The sequence below is a fragment of the Chlorocebus sabaeus genome, chromosome 7, assembly GCF_047675955.1.
Source record: "Chlorocebus sabaeus isolate Y175 chromosome 7, mChlSab1.0.hap1, whole genome shotgun sequence".
Lineage (NCBI taxonomy): Eukaryota > Metazoa > Chordata > Mammalia > Primates > Cercopithecidae > Chlorocebus > Chlorocebus sabaeus.
This window is the reverse complement of record NC_132910.1, coordinates 93,878,835-93,895,219: the sequence shown is the minus strand read 5'-3', so window position 1 is coordinate 93,895,219 and position 16,385 is coordinate 93,878,835. Positions and strand designations below refer to the sequence as shown.

At 41.3% G+C, this 16,385-nt stretch overlaps 1 protein-coding gene across 5 annotated transcripts in view; it reads left to right on the top strand.

Annotated features, from left to right (window-relative positions):
- Window positions 1–11,672: 11,672 nt before the first annotated feature.
- Window positions 11,673–16,385, top strand: part of INPP4B (inositol polyphosphate-4-phosphatase type II B) — an 819,089-nt gene continuing 814,376 nt past the window's right edge. For 2 of the 5 annotated variants that reach the window (XM_037992378.2, XM_073017648.1), the window contains exon 1: window positions 11,772–11,999. The gene's annotated coding sequence lies outside the window, so the exon portion shown is untranslated. Of the gene's footprint in view, window positions 12,000–16,385 lie in introns of all 5 variants that reach the window. The other 3 variants (XM_007999870.3, XM_073017650.1, XM_037992380.2) reach the window with 2 other exon arrangements.

The window sequence follows — 16,385 nt, the reverse complement described above, 5'->3', positions numbered from 1 at the left end:
TTTTTTTTTTTTTTTTTGAGGAGTTTCCTTCTTGTTGCCCAGGCTGGAGTGCAGTGGCGCAATCTCGGCTCACTGCAACCTCTGCCTCCTGCATTCAAGTGATTTCCTGCCTCAGCTTCCCGAGTAGCTGGGATTACAGGCATCCGCCACCATGCTCAGCTAATTTTGTATTTTTAGAGAGACAGGGTTTCACCATGTTGATCAGGCTGATCTGAAACTCTTGACTTCAGTGGATCTGCCCACCTTGGCCTCCCAGAGTGCTGGGATTACAGGCATGAGCCACCACACCTGGCTAAGATGCTCTTTAGAGCATGGCCATCTGATCTAAGGCTAGCTTACGCGTGAATGGGTCTGCAATCTATGAGGCAGCTTGCTGCAAGAGGCTCTCTTTTTAACAGGAGAGATGTGAATGACCTCAATCTAATGCTATCCTTTGCAATTTAGACTGAGGAGAATGGAGATCATTCAGTTAGTGGGAGAAGAGGAAAGGGTTAACTCTAAATAGAAGCACCGTCAATGAAAATTGCTGAGAAGTATTAACTATCCAAGGGAAGCGTGCAGAAGATAGCAAGACTGTGGTCCTGGATGGCAAGTTCCCCAAATTTTCCTCATCCCTCCCCTCATAGCTATGTAGTAGAAAGTGACTGGGACCCCAGTAAGACCAATGCCAGCAGCTTCTCTGGCAGAGAAAAATGACAGATACAGGGAGAGGGCACCTGCCATTACAGGCCAAATACCACAGACTCATAGTATTTCATGTTTGCCCAGTGTGTCTGTGTTCCTTGTAACTATCACCCAAACGTTTTCAATTTCTTTGGCTTTCAAGGATCACACTTCCTTTAACAAACAAGATTAGTTAGGGCTGGCATCCTGTTTCATTTTTGGAAGTCTAGTATTTTTTTTTTTTTTGATCCGAAAAATGTTTATATATTTCACTCATTTTTTCTGGTTTGCAGAGCCCCTTTAACTAATCATCTTCTGGTTCCAACTCCATGACTGGTTTCTCCAGACTGTTGCTGCCTCCTTTGCCTATCCTGGGAAGGAACAAGTTACCAGGTTAGGCTCTGATTCTGTAACTGACTGTACTTTACACCTAGGAGATGGATGGGAAGCCCAGGAAGGAATGACAGTGGAGGAAGAAAAAGAAAAACAAAAAGGTGATTTCTTAGTCTTCTATATTTCTAAAGTCCTTCATGAAGGATACATGGGATGGGGAGTGTTATGGATTTAATGTTTTTTCCTTCCTCCCAAATTCATATGTTGAAATTCGAATCTGCAATGTGGTGGTCCTAGGAGGTGAGGCTTTGGCTAGTAATTAAGTAATTAAGTCTTGAGGGTGGAGTTCTCAGGAATGATTAGTATCCTTATAAGGAAGAGGCATGAAGAAGTGATTAGTCTGGCGAGACAACATGAGGAGATGATGAGAAGATGGCTGTCTATGAATCAAAAATCAAGACGCAGAACCTGCCAGCACCTTGATCTTGGAGTTTCCATCCCCTAAAACTGTGACCAATAAATGTTTGTAGCTTAAGCCACCCAGTCTATCATATTCTGCTATAGCATTCTGAGCTAAAATACGGGGATGGAGCAAATGGGGGTGCCGAAGGGATGCAAGTTGGTTTGCCAACATGTTACAGGCAGGATTCCTCGGTTTTGAAAGAAAAATACCTTTGGTCGTGGGTTCCCTTCCTGGGGTCTCGTTCCTCTGAAGTCTTTTGAGGTCCAGCAAGAGGCAAATCCAATTTCTCCCTTATCCACTAACCCTATCCCTCAGTTCAAAACCTTCCTCCAAAACACATCATGCTCAGAGATTTGGTAGGACCCAGAATCATCTAGAAGACAAACTTTTCATCATCTTACAGAGCTGTTTGCCCTTTCCCACTATTTTGGAACTCCCACTGTAGAATAGAATTCTTTTTGACTTTACCATTACAAAAACCCACAAAGTACATTTTCCTAAAATAGAACAAAATTTGACCACATGGTTCAAGTTAAACCTCCATTTGGAGAACTTGATAAAATGTCACAGTTTTAAAATAGTGGTGTTTCCCTTGCCTTCTGTTCCCACTCACCCCGGCATATCCCATCTATCAAAGCTTTAAAAAATACTTGAGTCTACTCTCAGCTAGAGCTTTTGGGTATAAAACCAGAAAAGGGTCACTCAGATGGAGGGGGAAGTTTATTTTTATATTACAGAAAGCACTAAGTGAATCACTTATTTGTTTTTATTATAACTTTCCTGAAGCTAAACTTCAGTCCCGTAAAATGTAACTTCATTTTAGGCCAAATAAAATGGTTGTCTTTGGTTGTCTATTCACATTGATGAATTTTCTCAACTTTTTCCTTAGGTTTCAAATGATCCTATTTGCCCATAAGTGCTGTGTTTCAAAGGAAAAACATTTTTGAGCTATCTATAATGGTTTCTCAGCTTTTAACTTAGAGAATGTTACAGTGATTCTGTGTGAGAAGCTTATATTCTATTTACAAAGAAAAATATCTGTAACTCTACAGTTTTCTGGAGTATGCTGTAGATACAAACACTTCAGTTTATATAAAAAAAGTTACTCTGGAATGTTTAAAGTTTTAAAAGAGTTAGTGATTCCACATGTGCATACACAATATACATACATACAGAGCCACATATTTGTGTAACACTGGATACTACTTTTGAAGTATTCAAGATGAATTTTCTCCTTGTGGTAACACATTTTTTCTCTGAATCTACTCTCTCATTATGGTCCCATAAATGGGTAGCACAAACGATACCAGAGAAAGAGGAGGAGATGATATAGGAGCCTTGGCAAATAGGGTGGGAAAGTAGAAAGCTGGGAGAGGAGATACGGCAAAAAATGAGGAGGAGGAAGGGCAGGAGAATTGTGATTTTTCCTTGTTCATCCTTACAGGTTGATTGGCAGTGGGAGAGAGCAGATACAACAAGACACGATTTGAAGAACTCCAAACACAACGGGTCTCAGAAGTCTCACACCCAGCATGGTGTAACATGTTAGAGAGCGTTGGCAGAGGGAAGTGTCCGGATGGATATGCCATGCAGAGATGCAAAGTTCCTGATGACCTTGTGGAGCAGGGAAGGGTGCTGAGAAAACTGGATCAGAAGGTGTTGATCTGCGGTGTGGATCCCCATCCAAACATGGAGTCCAAGACAGCCAAAGAGGACTCCTCAAACTGACAGATTTTCAACAAGTTAGTGAGAAGTTCAAATTGGATCTAATTTCCCTTAAAAATAAATAAATACAACATTCCCTAGATTCCAAGCTCTCAGAGTTTTCTGGGGCCTTTGCATCTGTTGCATAAACCTAAATAAAACATGGCTTTACTCTTAGGAGGAGCTTGCAATCCAGTGAAGGAGACAAATGGTTAAACAAATACAGTGCAGTAAGAGATACAACCAACTAAAATGTTCAGTGCTAGAAGACCACAGAAAAGGATTAACCGGGCAGTCTTTGCAGAGTAGGTAATGTTCCAATCAGACCCGAAGGATAAGTCTACCAGGAGGGCCTTACTCATGCCTGTGTTGGGATGCCTGCCAATTATGTTCCCTGAAATCCTCCATCTATCAAATGCCACTGCATGAAGATTTTTCGGATCCTTCCAACTCGATTTGGTTTCTCCTGCCTTATTCTAATATTCATGGCACTTTCGCTTACTCTATTGACACATAGTATCTCACTTCATTTTGTACCTATTTGTATACTTGCCTTGTCCCCTCAACTAAATTATCTGCGCATCCCTGTGCTGCCACATCCCCTTACCTTGTGTGTACTAGACACTGTTAACCTAAGTAACAAACGTAGAGAGGCTCTCTTAAAGAAAAAGTTACTTATTTGAGAATAGAGCATTGCAATGGGAATATGTGTGCATTTCATAGTAAACCATGTGCATATTCAGGACGGAAAAGAAAGTCAAAGGTTTTTAAAGGACAAATGAGGAGGATTACACAGCTGATTTGAAATGATATTATTTGGCTACAAATACCAATACCAGGGGTGATGCCAGGCTGGGTTGAATGGGCAGTAGCGAGGCAGATGTCCATGCAGAACTATTTTTTGTGCAAGGTTGTGATGGCCTTTGTGCAGGTTGTGCTTTTTGCAGAACTCTTTGTGACAGTTTTTATTGCGAGGCATAGTAGTGTGGGAACCCTTTCTTCATGGGTTTCCCCAGCTCTATTTGTTAGGGAGGTTTTTTTCTTTATTTAACTTTAGTGTTTGACATCTGTTATGGGCTGAACTGTGTCCCCTTCACCCCAGAATTCATATGTTGAAGCCCTAGTACCCAGTGCCTCAGGATGTGACTGTATTTGGAGATCGGACTTTTAAAAGATGATTAGATTAAAATGAGGCCATTAGGGCAGGCCCTGATACAATCTGACCGGCATCCACATAAGAGGAGGAAATTTAGACCACACGGACACATCAGGGTTGCACACGCACATTCCATTTTGATACTGATAACTTTCACACACTCAATAAATATAATGTTAAACCAAATAGGAAATAAATAATAGCAGATAGGTTTATGAAAATCAACTCTAATTCTACCAAACAAGGAAGACACAATGTGTGCCCTTTTCACCTTTTTATTCCCAGAGCCAAGCACAATTTGTGGCAAGTAGTAGATGCTCAGTGAACACTTATTATAACAGAATTGAAGATATAGGAAAGAGGGTTGTAAAGGTAAACTGAGAGTTAGAAGTGGTTCTGCCGAGAGTCTCCATAACAAACTATGTGGAAAATTCTTCTCTCATATGGCAAAGACTTTAGCCAGATTCTCCAGAAGTGTGTTACTTTTCACAGTTGTGGACCAATATTTCTATGACAAATGTGAGGTTGTAGGTAATGGTGAAATAGCTAGCCTAGAACACAAACGTTGGAGGATTTCATGAGGGCACTGCTGTTGCCACGTCCATGTCCATCTTCTTCAGTCTTAGCAAAAAATTACGGGTAAAAAAAAGTAGCACAAGATGGACAGCAGGTCATGTCCTCATAGTGTCTTGGATTTTTGGTCACTTTAGGAGGAAGGGACTATTATCCCTAGTTTTACAGATAAAGAAACAGAGACTCAGAAATTTTAAGGCACTTGGTGAATGTGGCACCATGAATGGAGCCCTAATTTGTTCAGTTCTGAAGCACAAATTTTGCTTTGATGAACAAATGAAGGAGAGGACTCTCCAGAGATACAGGTTTAACTAAGAGGTTCTAGTGTCTTCTGACATCTGACCAATTCTTCTGACTTGCTCTGGTGATTACAGTTGGTCTATTTCAGCCAAAGTCAGGTCACCGGGAGATGGCAGAGCTGGATTACACCAAGGAAAAGAGACCCAGGATGGTATTTTGACAAGATAATTAGATATAGAGAAAGTTTTGAAAATAGGTGAAAAGAATCTATTCATGTCTTTAAGTGTGGAAGATAAGATAGAGACTTTGATGAACAAAGTGTAACAAAATATTCAGAGGTAAGATGCTCGCTTCTGGAAAGAACGAGTGGCTCCCATCAATCTCCCAGATTACCACAAACATTTCCTAAAAATGTGTCTGATATATAAGGTTCTTTTCCATTTTATGTTCTTAGTGACATAATTAGGTAATAAAAAAGTGTTTGGATGAAAATGGGGAGAGTAAGAAAAAGAAATAACTCAGATGTTTTCTTTTTTGAAGACTTCTGTTAAAAAAAAAAACAAGCTTCCTACTTCCTGAAATGAAGCAGCATAGTACTGTCACCTTCAATTCCCCTAAATTTGAATATGGTTATCTTTACCTAGTCATTATCTATAATTTTTCCATTTGTGATTTTATTCTTTTTCTGGCATTTGCTAAACATAAATATGTAAGCTATTATGTTGTAACTTACAGATACTACTCTCTTTAAGAAAATAACATTTCAGGGCCGGGCATGGTGGCTCGTGCCTGTAATCCCAGCACCTTGGGAGGCCAAGGCGGGTGGATCACAAGGTCAGGAGAATGAAACCATCCTGACTAACACAGTGAAACCCCATCTCTACTAAAAATACAAAAAATTAGCTGAGCGTGAGCCTGTAGTCCCAGCTACTCAGGAGGCTGAGGCAGGAGAATGACGTGAACCCAGGCCCGGGAGGTGGAGCTTACAGTGAGCCGAGATGTCACCACTGCACTCCAGCCTGGGTGACAGAGCAAGACTCCGTCTCAAACAAACAAACAAACAAAAAAACAGAAATAGCATTTCAAACAATATATCAGTGGAGAATTATACCTATTAGCAGGTATTTTTCAGTTAAAAATATTTTTCCTACAGCCAGGTTTAAAGAATCAGATCATCTAGAACAAATATTCTTAACATGGAATCATAGATGCTATTCAGGGTATCTATGGGCTTCCTGAGAAGGCATTAAAACATGAATTATAAAAGGATATCAGTTGAGTTTTAAACCTCGGGTGTAAAAATGGAACATAATTTTTCTACCATAAAATTAACTTAATTATAAGCCCCTGTTTGTACTCAGAAATAGCAAATTTAATTTAGTTTTCTTAGTTGTATCCAATAAGCTAAACCAAGTCTACCCTGGTTTAAAACTTACTCAGTTTAAGTATTGCTGCCCCTCCCTTTTTCCTTCTCCTTTACCTCCAGGGCAGCTTGTTGGCCCAGGGGAGACTTATGCAGCATTGTGACACTGGGGTACATGTCTGTCATTTTCTGAAGAGCTGACTTGGCTTCCATTCTACAGGTGTGAATGAAGATGGCATTACTCTAGTGCATAGCCACTGACTCTTCTGAGGTCTTTGCCATGGCAATTGTAGCCACACCTCTATGTTTCCATAGACAGACCACGCCCTTTCCTTGGCATTTAATCTGGTTGCCCTCCCAGGGGACCTCTTGGTGATTACCTGTCCTGCTGGCTGTCACTCCTGACTAACTTCCAGGCCTCCTATAGTCCAAAGGAACCACAGTCTCTTCCTCATCACTTAGGCAACAAAATCCCAGGGATCGTTGGCCCTTTAGGATCTAGATAAGGCATGCTAGCATTTATATTCCCACTTTACACCCTTGCCTTCTCGATACTCCAAGGGGAAAACAGTACAAGTATTTTTACTCTTGGGTCCTCTTTACATAAGGGAGAAATTCATATTCAAACTTCACCCCTAGACCCTTCCTGGAGTTTGTTATAGTGCACATTTGTTATGGGCTGAATCTTGTCCCCATCAAATTCATATGTTGAAACCCTAGCACCCAGTATCTCAGAATATGACTGCATTTGGAGATAGGGCCTTTAAAAGACGATCAGATTAAAAAGAGGCCATTAGGGCAGGTCCTAATCCAGTCTGACTGGTGTCCTTATAAGAGGAGAAATTTAGACGCACACAGACACCAGCGCTGCACATGCACACGGGAAAGACCACATGAGGACACAGCGAGACAGCTACGTTTGCAAGCCAAGGAGACAGGCCTCAGAAAGCAAACCTGCCTATTCCTCGGGCTTTGACTTACAGCCTCCTGAACTGTGAGAAATACATTTCTATTGTGTAAGTCGCCAAACCTGTTGGTAATAGGTTATAGCAGCCCTAGTGGACGAATACAGCATTCCCCACATTATAACTCTCTCCTGTCCTTCATTTCCTACTGCAGTTTAGTTAGGTCTCATTGGAGCAGGAGCTGGTGGAAGAGGGAGCTAGTTCCCTGCGTTCCTATATGTTCCCCACCCCAATCCATTTTTTGACTTGTACATACTGGGCATTTTGAAAGTTTTGTTTAAGAATCTGGAGTCTTTATTTCATTTGTTTGAATAGAAATGACTGGGGGAAGACAAAAGCAATATGAAGTGTTAAGTTCCAGATCTCGAATAAATATGTCATATAACATCCCATTGTAACTGTGTATGTGCATGCTCATATTTTTCTGGAAAATAAGTCCACAACTCTCCTCAAATTCTCCAATGGATTTATGACTGCATAAATGTTAAGATTCACCACTGTATTATATTTGAAATATGACTCATTTTCAAATATATGATTTACATACAATTTTACAAATATACTATGCAAAGTGAGAGAGCCACTAATGTTTATTTTCAATAAATGTAAAATTGTAGCACACTCATTTGCTTTTTTAAAAAAATCTCTTATTTAATTTGCCATGAAAAAAGAAGCTAAAGTAAACTGTCTGTGAAAAACTTGATTTCTTCCTCATACTCACCCAGTCCCATGCTAAGAGATCATAAAATCATACTGCTACTTATACTGGGAACAGCTATCTTCGAGCACTACCAGCAGTAAGAAGCATTCCATCTTATTCAATATTCAGACACGCATATGCATTAATACACCATAGAAATTATTGCTTTTTTAATATTTCTTTTTCCTACTTTCTTTTGCCTTTTGTGTCAATGTTCATGAAACAACCAGGAATAGGAGATAGTAGTGGTAAGGAATGACCTGTATTCCTCCCCTCATTTTGGGAATTTTCATCTTTTTCTTCTTCTTCAGCCTACCACTCTAATCTACCTGATTACTACGTAGGTACTATGAAAATGTCACTTGATTACTATCCTTGGCCAAGGTTGTTGGCTGCAGTTTGGTAGCTGGAAGAATCACAGTACTTGGAGAATTTGGAACTGGTTCACAAGTTATAAAGTTTAAGAGTCGTTAGCAACCGTGCACTTTAGTGCATACCAGATAAGCAGAGAGAGACAATGTATGTGGGGAGAGAGAGAAAGAGGAGAGAGATACAGAATGGAACAGTTAGTGTAGTGGGGGAAAAGAGACAGAGAAATTTCTAATGGCCTGTCTCTGTTTCCAGTCATTGCTAGTGCCCAGTTGCATTCTTGTTTTGGGGTTCCATGGGGCAGCCAAGTATCTTTACAATAATTTAGCCTTTTTACTTAAGGTAGTTCTTATTTCTAACAACATCCCTCTTAATTTAAATACACACAGACATATACGCACAATCACATACACAAGAGATGATGCTAATGTATACATAACAAAGTTTCTGTAATGTTTAAGTTTTTAAAAATTGAGATGAAAACAAAAACTTACTTTATGAGTTATCATTAACATAACTGAATAAGCATTAAAAAACCTATATGATGCTTGGTGCATTATTCTAGAAGAGATTTTGAATAGTGAAGGATATGTAGTGTAGATATGATGTCATATTAATCTCACCTGAGATAAAAATCTAGAGGAACAATGAATCTATGGAGACAGTGTAGGCTGCTTCACTGCAAAGGAGAGTGTGACAACAGCCCTGTAGATCCTAGCTTGATTTTATTGTTTTAGACAGCAAGGTACCTGCAGGGAATCACCTTTGACTTCTGGCCCTACAAAGATATTTCAAAAGGAGATTAAAAATATTTTGTCCTTCATTGGCAAAAGGAGTTATGTTTTGGGGGTACAAGTGGGCAAAAGTTCAAGGTTTGTAAAAGTGAATGCTGAATGAGTTTGTTAAACCGTGGAAGCATCCGAATCCTCCAGGCTTATTCAAGGAAAAAGCCACCAAATAACTAAAAAAGGTAAATATCAGGATGATTGATGGATTTTTAAAAATGCCGTGTGGTACATGCATCTGATGGCATCCTGATTCATATTCTCTGTTTTCCCAGAATTCAAACTTCTTACATGATATGCATAAGTAAGTCACATATTTCTCAGCCGCCGTGTAAAAGGCCTTCGGCAGCATGGTCCATGTCTGGACTTTAATTATAATAGGGTCATCTAAGCATCTCACTTTAAACTCATTTCCATAGAATCAGTAACTGCATTTGTTTACCACTCAGTCTTTTAGGAGGTATGGTTTGGTATTTCTGGCATTGCTGCTGTAGTCTTCATAAACACACACATGTGCACAGACACACACACACACACACTTCCACTTAAAGTTAGAGGACAGATATGTTAACTATATTTCCAATTTAGTAACAAAGCTCTGACATCCTAATGTCCTGATATTATTTCAATGTCTCTCTTGTGAGAAAATCAGAAACCGCCCAGTGAGAAAGTTCTATCATCTTTCCAGCAGATCTCTATGAACAGAACTTACCCACTGCTTGGAGATGGGTGTGTTCAGTGCTGCCCCATGGAGGAGAAATCTAACTGTGTGATGGCTTCTCAAAGCTGATCCACATCTTGACAGGGATTATTTATTTGTTCCTCACTCTCCTATCTCTCTGCATTCAGCTCACTTGGGCTAGAGGCTGAGCACAGGAGAAAAGGCTTGAAGAGAAACAAAGGGAAGGGCTTCAGGGGCGCCAAGCAATTTCTGGCCTATAGTGTTTATTAATTGATTCTATAAAGATTTATTGAAACTACAGAATATTAGTTATTGTCCCAAGCTCTGGGAGCAGAGTGGTGAGAAAAATAAATGAAACGAACAAATAACTTCCCCCTCCAAAATAACAAAAACAAAACAAAACCCCCCGCAAAGTCCCTGTCCTCACTGGCAAGGCTTATAATGTGATGGTCAAATGTTTGAGGAGTGAAAGGATGCCTAGATGCAGGCAGTGACAGCAGGGGTGACAGCTGGGGGTACATACAGCTTCCTAGTCTGTGAAACTGTTAAGCCCCGACTTAACCCAAATTGATTTCACTGTCCTGACTTTGAGATTCCTGTCTTTTTGCATGGCAAATGTAACACTTGTGTACAAGCATTCGTACACTGCTTTATTTAAACTGTGAATTTAAAACGCCCTCAGGGAGAAGGGCTGGGGTGTCTTTATGGGCTGACTCTGGGCACCTTTACGTTTGAACGGCTCCATCAAAACCTTTCCGAGAGAGCCGCCAGGTGGCACCTGTAAGGCGCAGATGGGGAGAGTCATTTGCCCCACACCGTACACAGCCCGGAATAACCAGGGTGCGTGCTTTCCCCTGTGGGCTTGTTGGCTAGGATGTGGGGGAGTTTTAGTCTCCGTCCAGACTGCTTGCTTACATACCTCGTTTTCCTGATACCCCAACACACTCAGGGCGGATTTGTCCCCACGCACCAGGGATATCAAAGGCATATCACAGGCTAGTTGGGAGCATCTCGGCCTCAGTCACCCGCCGCAACGTGGGGACTGGCGGTGGGTGGCCGAAAGCTGTTCTGAGCTGGTCTCCCCAGCCCGACCTCCGCCCGGGGCAAGGGGGAGGAGAGGCAAGAGACAGGGGTCCCAGCGCGGCTGCAGACGGGGGTCCCGCGGGCGTGAATGGATGCCTAGACGCAGGCAGTGACAGCAGGGATTCCAAGCCCCTTCAAAAAACCCTCGGTGTGGGGACTGCGCTGCCATAGGCCGGGGACTGGGGCGCTTTCTTCCTCCCGCGGGTTCTTTCTCTGTGGTTTCTCCTGCCCTCGTGGCAGCGTGGCGGCCTCGGGTCCCCCCTCTTTGCGGTAGCGGTGATCCCACAGCCCAGTCTGGGTGTCAGACCCAGCGGGCAGAGGGGCCGCAGAAAGGGGTCGGGGTGCGGGGTGTCAGCACACGGAGCCAGCGTGGTGATTTCGGGGTGGGCAGCCCGGCCACCGTCTCCGCTCTATCAGTAGCGGGAAGCGAGCTGCGCCAGTTGCGCGACTGTCGCTGCCGCGGCCGCCTCTACTCGGTCGCTGGTGACATTGGGAGGAGACCGCTTGGAGAGAGCAGAGGAGGAGGAAGAGGAGCGGGGAGGGTGGGGGTTGGGGGGGAAGAAAGTAGCAATTGTGCCAGGGGGCGTGTGAGCAGCCGGAGAGCCAGCCGCGCTGGTGACAACTTCTCTGGGGCGCGCGCGGGGCTGGCAGGCGTGGAGCGAGCAGGGAGCGCGGCCGAAGCCAGAGGCTGGGGGAGCTGCTGGAGCCTCGCGAAGCCGCGGCCCGCGCCCTGCGCCGTCAACGCCGCCTGCTAGTTTCCTCCGGGTTCTCAGCCCCGGGTGCTGAGGCTTCGGTCTATAAATAGCAGGTTACAGCTCCTCCTGGGCGCGCACACGCTCACACGCTCACAAGCGAACGCAGGAAAGTCAGGCTAAAAGTGTCTGCTGCTGCTGCCGCCCCCTACTCCGCCTCCAGGAGAGGTAATTACCCGCCTGGGATCCTAGGGCTCGGTGGGGAATTTTGCAGGGTGGAGTGGCTCGTGGTGGGTAATCCGGGAGGCGAGGGAGCGTGTCTGAGAGCGTGGCGGCACGTCTTGGAGGGGGAAGCCTGTCTGTTTTGCATCAAGTTTCTCAGTCTTGCAGCCTCCATCACCCCTCCAGCTCTTTAGCTTAAAGGGTGGGGTGTGCTGTCTCTCCTTGACTGCTGGGGTACCCCTGTCGCCGCGCCTACCCTCTAGCCGAGCGCCCCTCTGCCTGGCGAGCGCGCGTGTTCGCATTCTCACTCACACACGCACACTCTCCTGGTCCCCGTGGAACTCTGAGCTCTGGCCTCGTTGACCTTCCAAGGCTGTGCCCACCTGCGCTGTCCCTGAGAGACGCTGAGGTTGGCCCGGGCACTCGCTCTCACTCTCAATCCTGATGATCGCAAGCTGCCGCCGCCGCCGCCGGCCTCCGAAGAAGTCCTTAAGGAATAGGGACAGTGGTGGGGAGTGAGGGTGACTGATGTTGGGGGTCCCGGTTGCCTTTTTTTTTTTTTTTTTAAATAAATAGCCCATCTCCTTGACCGCCTTCATCCCACCCTCAACAACTCATTCTGGCAGAGAAGCCTGGCATGTCTTCTCTCGGCCATCAGGCAGCATCTCTTGTCCTACCCCAAAGAGGTCTCGCTGAGAGGTTAGGGCCTTGGCGCGAGAGTGCCTGGGTTTGGAGTGGGGAGGTCATTGTTTTGGGTCTGAGAACTATGCCGCAGGCTCCTCAAGCTCTCTGGCACCTCTGGCAGGGCCCAGGGCCAGAGAATGTCTGGGAGCCTGCTTCCTGAATGTACTTTCAGGCTGGTAGCTGATATGAAGATGAGGATGCTAGAACCACATATACCTGTTTTTCCCCCTTCCCACGCTTCTGAATTCTCCCTTCCTTGGGGGCAATAGTTTCTGCTCCTGGGGAGGCGGTGAGGAGGGGCCCAGCAGTTTCTCTTCGGGGACAAGAGGGTGAGGAAGCACGTATTGTTTAGGTTGTTGCTGCTGCTGCACAAAACTTACTGGAAAAACCCGGTAGGGTTTTCTATTACTCTTGTTTTAATGATGTAAATTCGCTCCTTTTACTCTCTTATCTTCTCCCTAACCAGAACTAGTTTTCATTTCTCTTTCTAGAATGTTATTTGAGGTCATTACATTTTATGACTCCAGATGTTACATTTTGAGTATCTCCTTCCTCTCAGTATGACAGACAGAACTTGTTTATAAAGGTGTGGCTCTGTAAGAAAAAGCCTAAAGACAGAGGATAAATTCATCTTCTCTCTCTCAAGATGAGCTCCAGATAGTTCTTTTATAGGTGTACAACTACATTTCAAAGACCTTGCTTGAAAAAGGAATTTTCTTAATGAGTTCTGGACCAGAAATGGTAGTAATCTGACTCAATGATAAAGCAGCACAAAAGGTGCAAGGAATCATCAACAGGGCAGCTGGCTGATGCTGTGTAAGAAGTTGAGTAAAGCAAGGACTGGGCAAGTGGGCATTGTCAGTTCACACAGTATACAAAGAAATGCATCCTCTCCTTTATGCATTGATGCACATACATATATTATGTGTTCCTTTGTGATATAATCCGGTAAAGCATTGTCAGGAAATGATCAATAGTTTTGGGAAAGGTACATGGGCATTAAAGGTTTAACTTCATGAATTTGTAGTAATGTAAAATGCTATTGCAAAATGGATCGCTTTTTCAGTGTATTTCTTTAAAATGTGATTTAGAAGATTGTCCTTGAAAGGTTATGAAATGTGTGTGTGAAGATAGGCTAAATGCTCAGTGTCATAAAGAAACATGTTCACTGATTGAAATACTGCCCTTATTCTAGGAGAGTATTCTCTTTGATTAAGCAAATCAATATTTATTTGTGATAAACTAATGATCATTATGATATTCATATTTATAACTCAAATTTGCTTTTGACTCTTTATAAAGTATAAGAACAACCAGATAGACCATTTAGTCTTGTCCTTCTATTTAAAGTAGCACGCAGTCAAAGGTATAGGCAGAAAATACTTTTAAAATGTTGTGTTCGAGCTTCAGTTTGGGGCTGCAAACTGAATGACTTCATTTCTCATAAGATTTTTGTCAAAACACTAAATGGCTCTAATATCATAGAATCATCAGTTAAACTTGTTTATAAAATAATGCTATTATATTTTAGTTATATGAAATGGAAAATCATTAAGCTTAGGGAAAAGCCAGATATTTGTTCTAAACTGTGCAACTTGAAAGTAATTAATTCCTTTCTGAAACCTTGGAGTATCTTCTAGTATAAGTACTATAAATCCCCAGATGGGTAACAAAGTTAACTTTCACTACCTTGAGGCAGAACTCAAGATGGCAATTCTCTGAAAGACAGGAAAAAAACCTGCCAACTGATCTTAAAACTCATAGCAGCCAAATGAGTGGCTGTTTCTAGGTAAGTATTTGACATCTGAGAACAAAAAGTTAAAGAAATTGTGGAATCATAATTAGTAAGTAAAATGCTTACTGAATATCTATTACATTTTCTTATTTCATAGTGAGTAATGCCCAGTAGTACTAATATTAGGTATACAAATATCATACCTAATCTGTATAAAATAAATTATTGTCTTTCACAACTATGAGGATTTTAATAGATAGAAATGCCCTGTTTTAAATAATCTCAAGTTAAATGTTCAGGTGAAAGCTGTATGAGTCTCTTCTGTATTATGTACCTTAGTTTTTCAATATGTCCTGTATATCTTTCTAAAGCCTTAAGGAATCTTTCCATAGGCCATTTTGTTAATACTTTCAAAAAATGTCGAGTTAGAAACCTTTGATTAGAGAACTCTTTAGAGCATACTCTAATCATATATACTATAATATTTAGGCTTCAGACATGAGATTATTAAACAATTTTAGTTTAAACATTTATTTTTAGATAAATCCAAATGATGATGCTATGATTGAATTTTGTCGTGCAAAGTACATATAGTCTTTGAGTTCTAAAACTTTAGGTCAGTATATACCTAGAAAAGATCAGTATATAACTGGAAAAGATATTAAGATATGTGCAAAAATTTTAATTACTCTTTCAGTCTCAGACGCAATTGTCACTTGAATCAAGGTATGTTAGTTTATTTTTAAAAATGTATTTTCACTACCTTGTGGATTAAAAGAAGCATTTAAAATGTTTAGGAAATTTTATGGATTATATTATATATATAATATATATGGATTATGTATATCCAGTATATTATGTTATGTTAGGATTATTATTTATAAATATATAATATATATATATTCTTGAAAGTATCTCACTATCAATGGCATACCATAAGGTCAGTGGAATATCTAGGAGCCAGAACTTTAGATTTTTTTCAATGGACTGTGTAATTTCACCAAACATTAGCTGTTATGATAGATGTCATTCCAGCATGATGTGAATTGTGTTTCAATACAGTGTGTGTCCTTAAATAATATATTTCAAACTGAGTTTCTTGAGTTGCAACATTTTGAGTAAATTCTATCTTCTGTATTAGGCAGCCATGCCAACTTGGTTTCCTGATTGTATATTGAAAGTCTTTAAATAGCCCTATGCAGAACTAAGTGAAATAGAATTGGCAGTAATTTGTTTAAACCGATTAAAGGAAATTTTGAGAAGTTTTTCAAATCATGTAGTTTTGATGATACATTTCTTTGGGAATTATCTAAATCAATAATATTCAAGGGAATGAGGGCAACATCTCCTCCCTTAAAAGGAGAGTATCTATCTATCTATCTATCTATCTATCTATCTATCTATCTATCTATCATCTATCTATGTCTATCTATCTTTACATGCTCTTCTGGTTATGAAAATAAAGCAATGCAACAAACAATGGTGAAATTACTCAATGTTGTTCTTTGTTGTTTCACAAGGATAGAAAAGTTTGTGAGATACACAGACAACTTTGTCATGCTGACTTCTAATGATTGGAGTAACAGCATCGATGTAAAGTATCTTCCAAGATCAAAAGAAAATATAATTTTTTAAAATTTTTGTTTACTAGTTGTTTATAATAGATCATTTATTTATACATTTTGAATAGCTTTGAAGGAGAACTTCAAGATTTTTATGTTTCTCAAAAGAGAGTGTGAGTTTTTCAATGTTAAGCGACAATGATTTACAGGGAATCATCTTAATATTTTTTACTGTGAAAAATTTGACAGAAATATGAGCCTTTCACCTTTCACTTTAGTTCTTAGAATAGATAGTCGTAGCGCATTAAGTAGATCAGACTTGGGGACTAACATTTTAGAATACAATGAATCAAATAGAATATACTCCCTGACCATCAATAGCAATCTTTCCTTTAGTTCTTTCAAAATGGT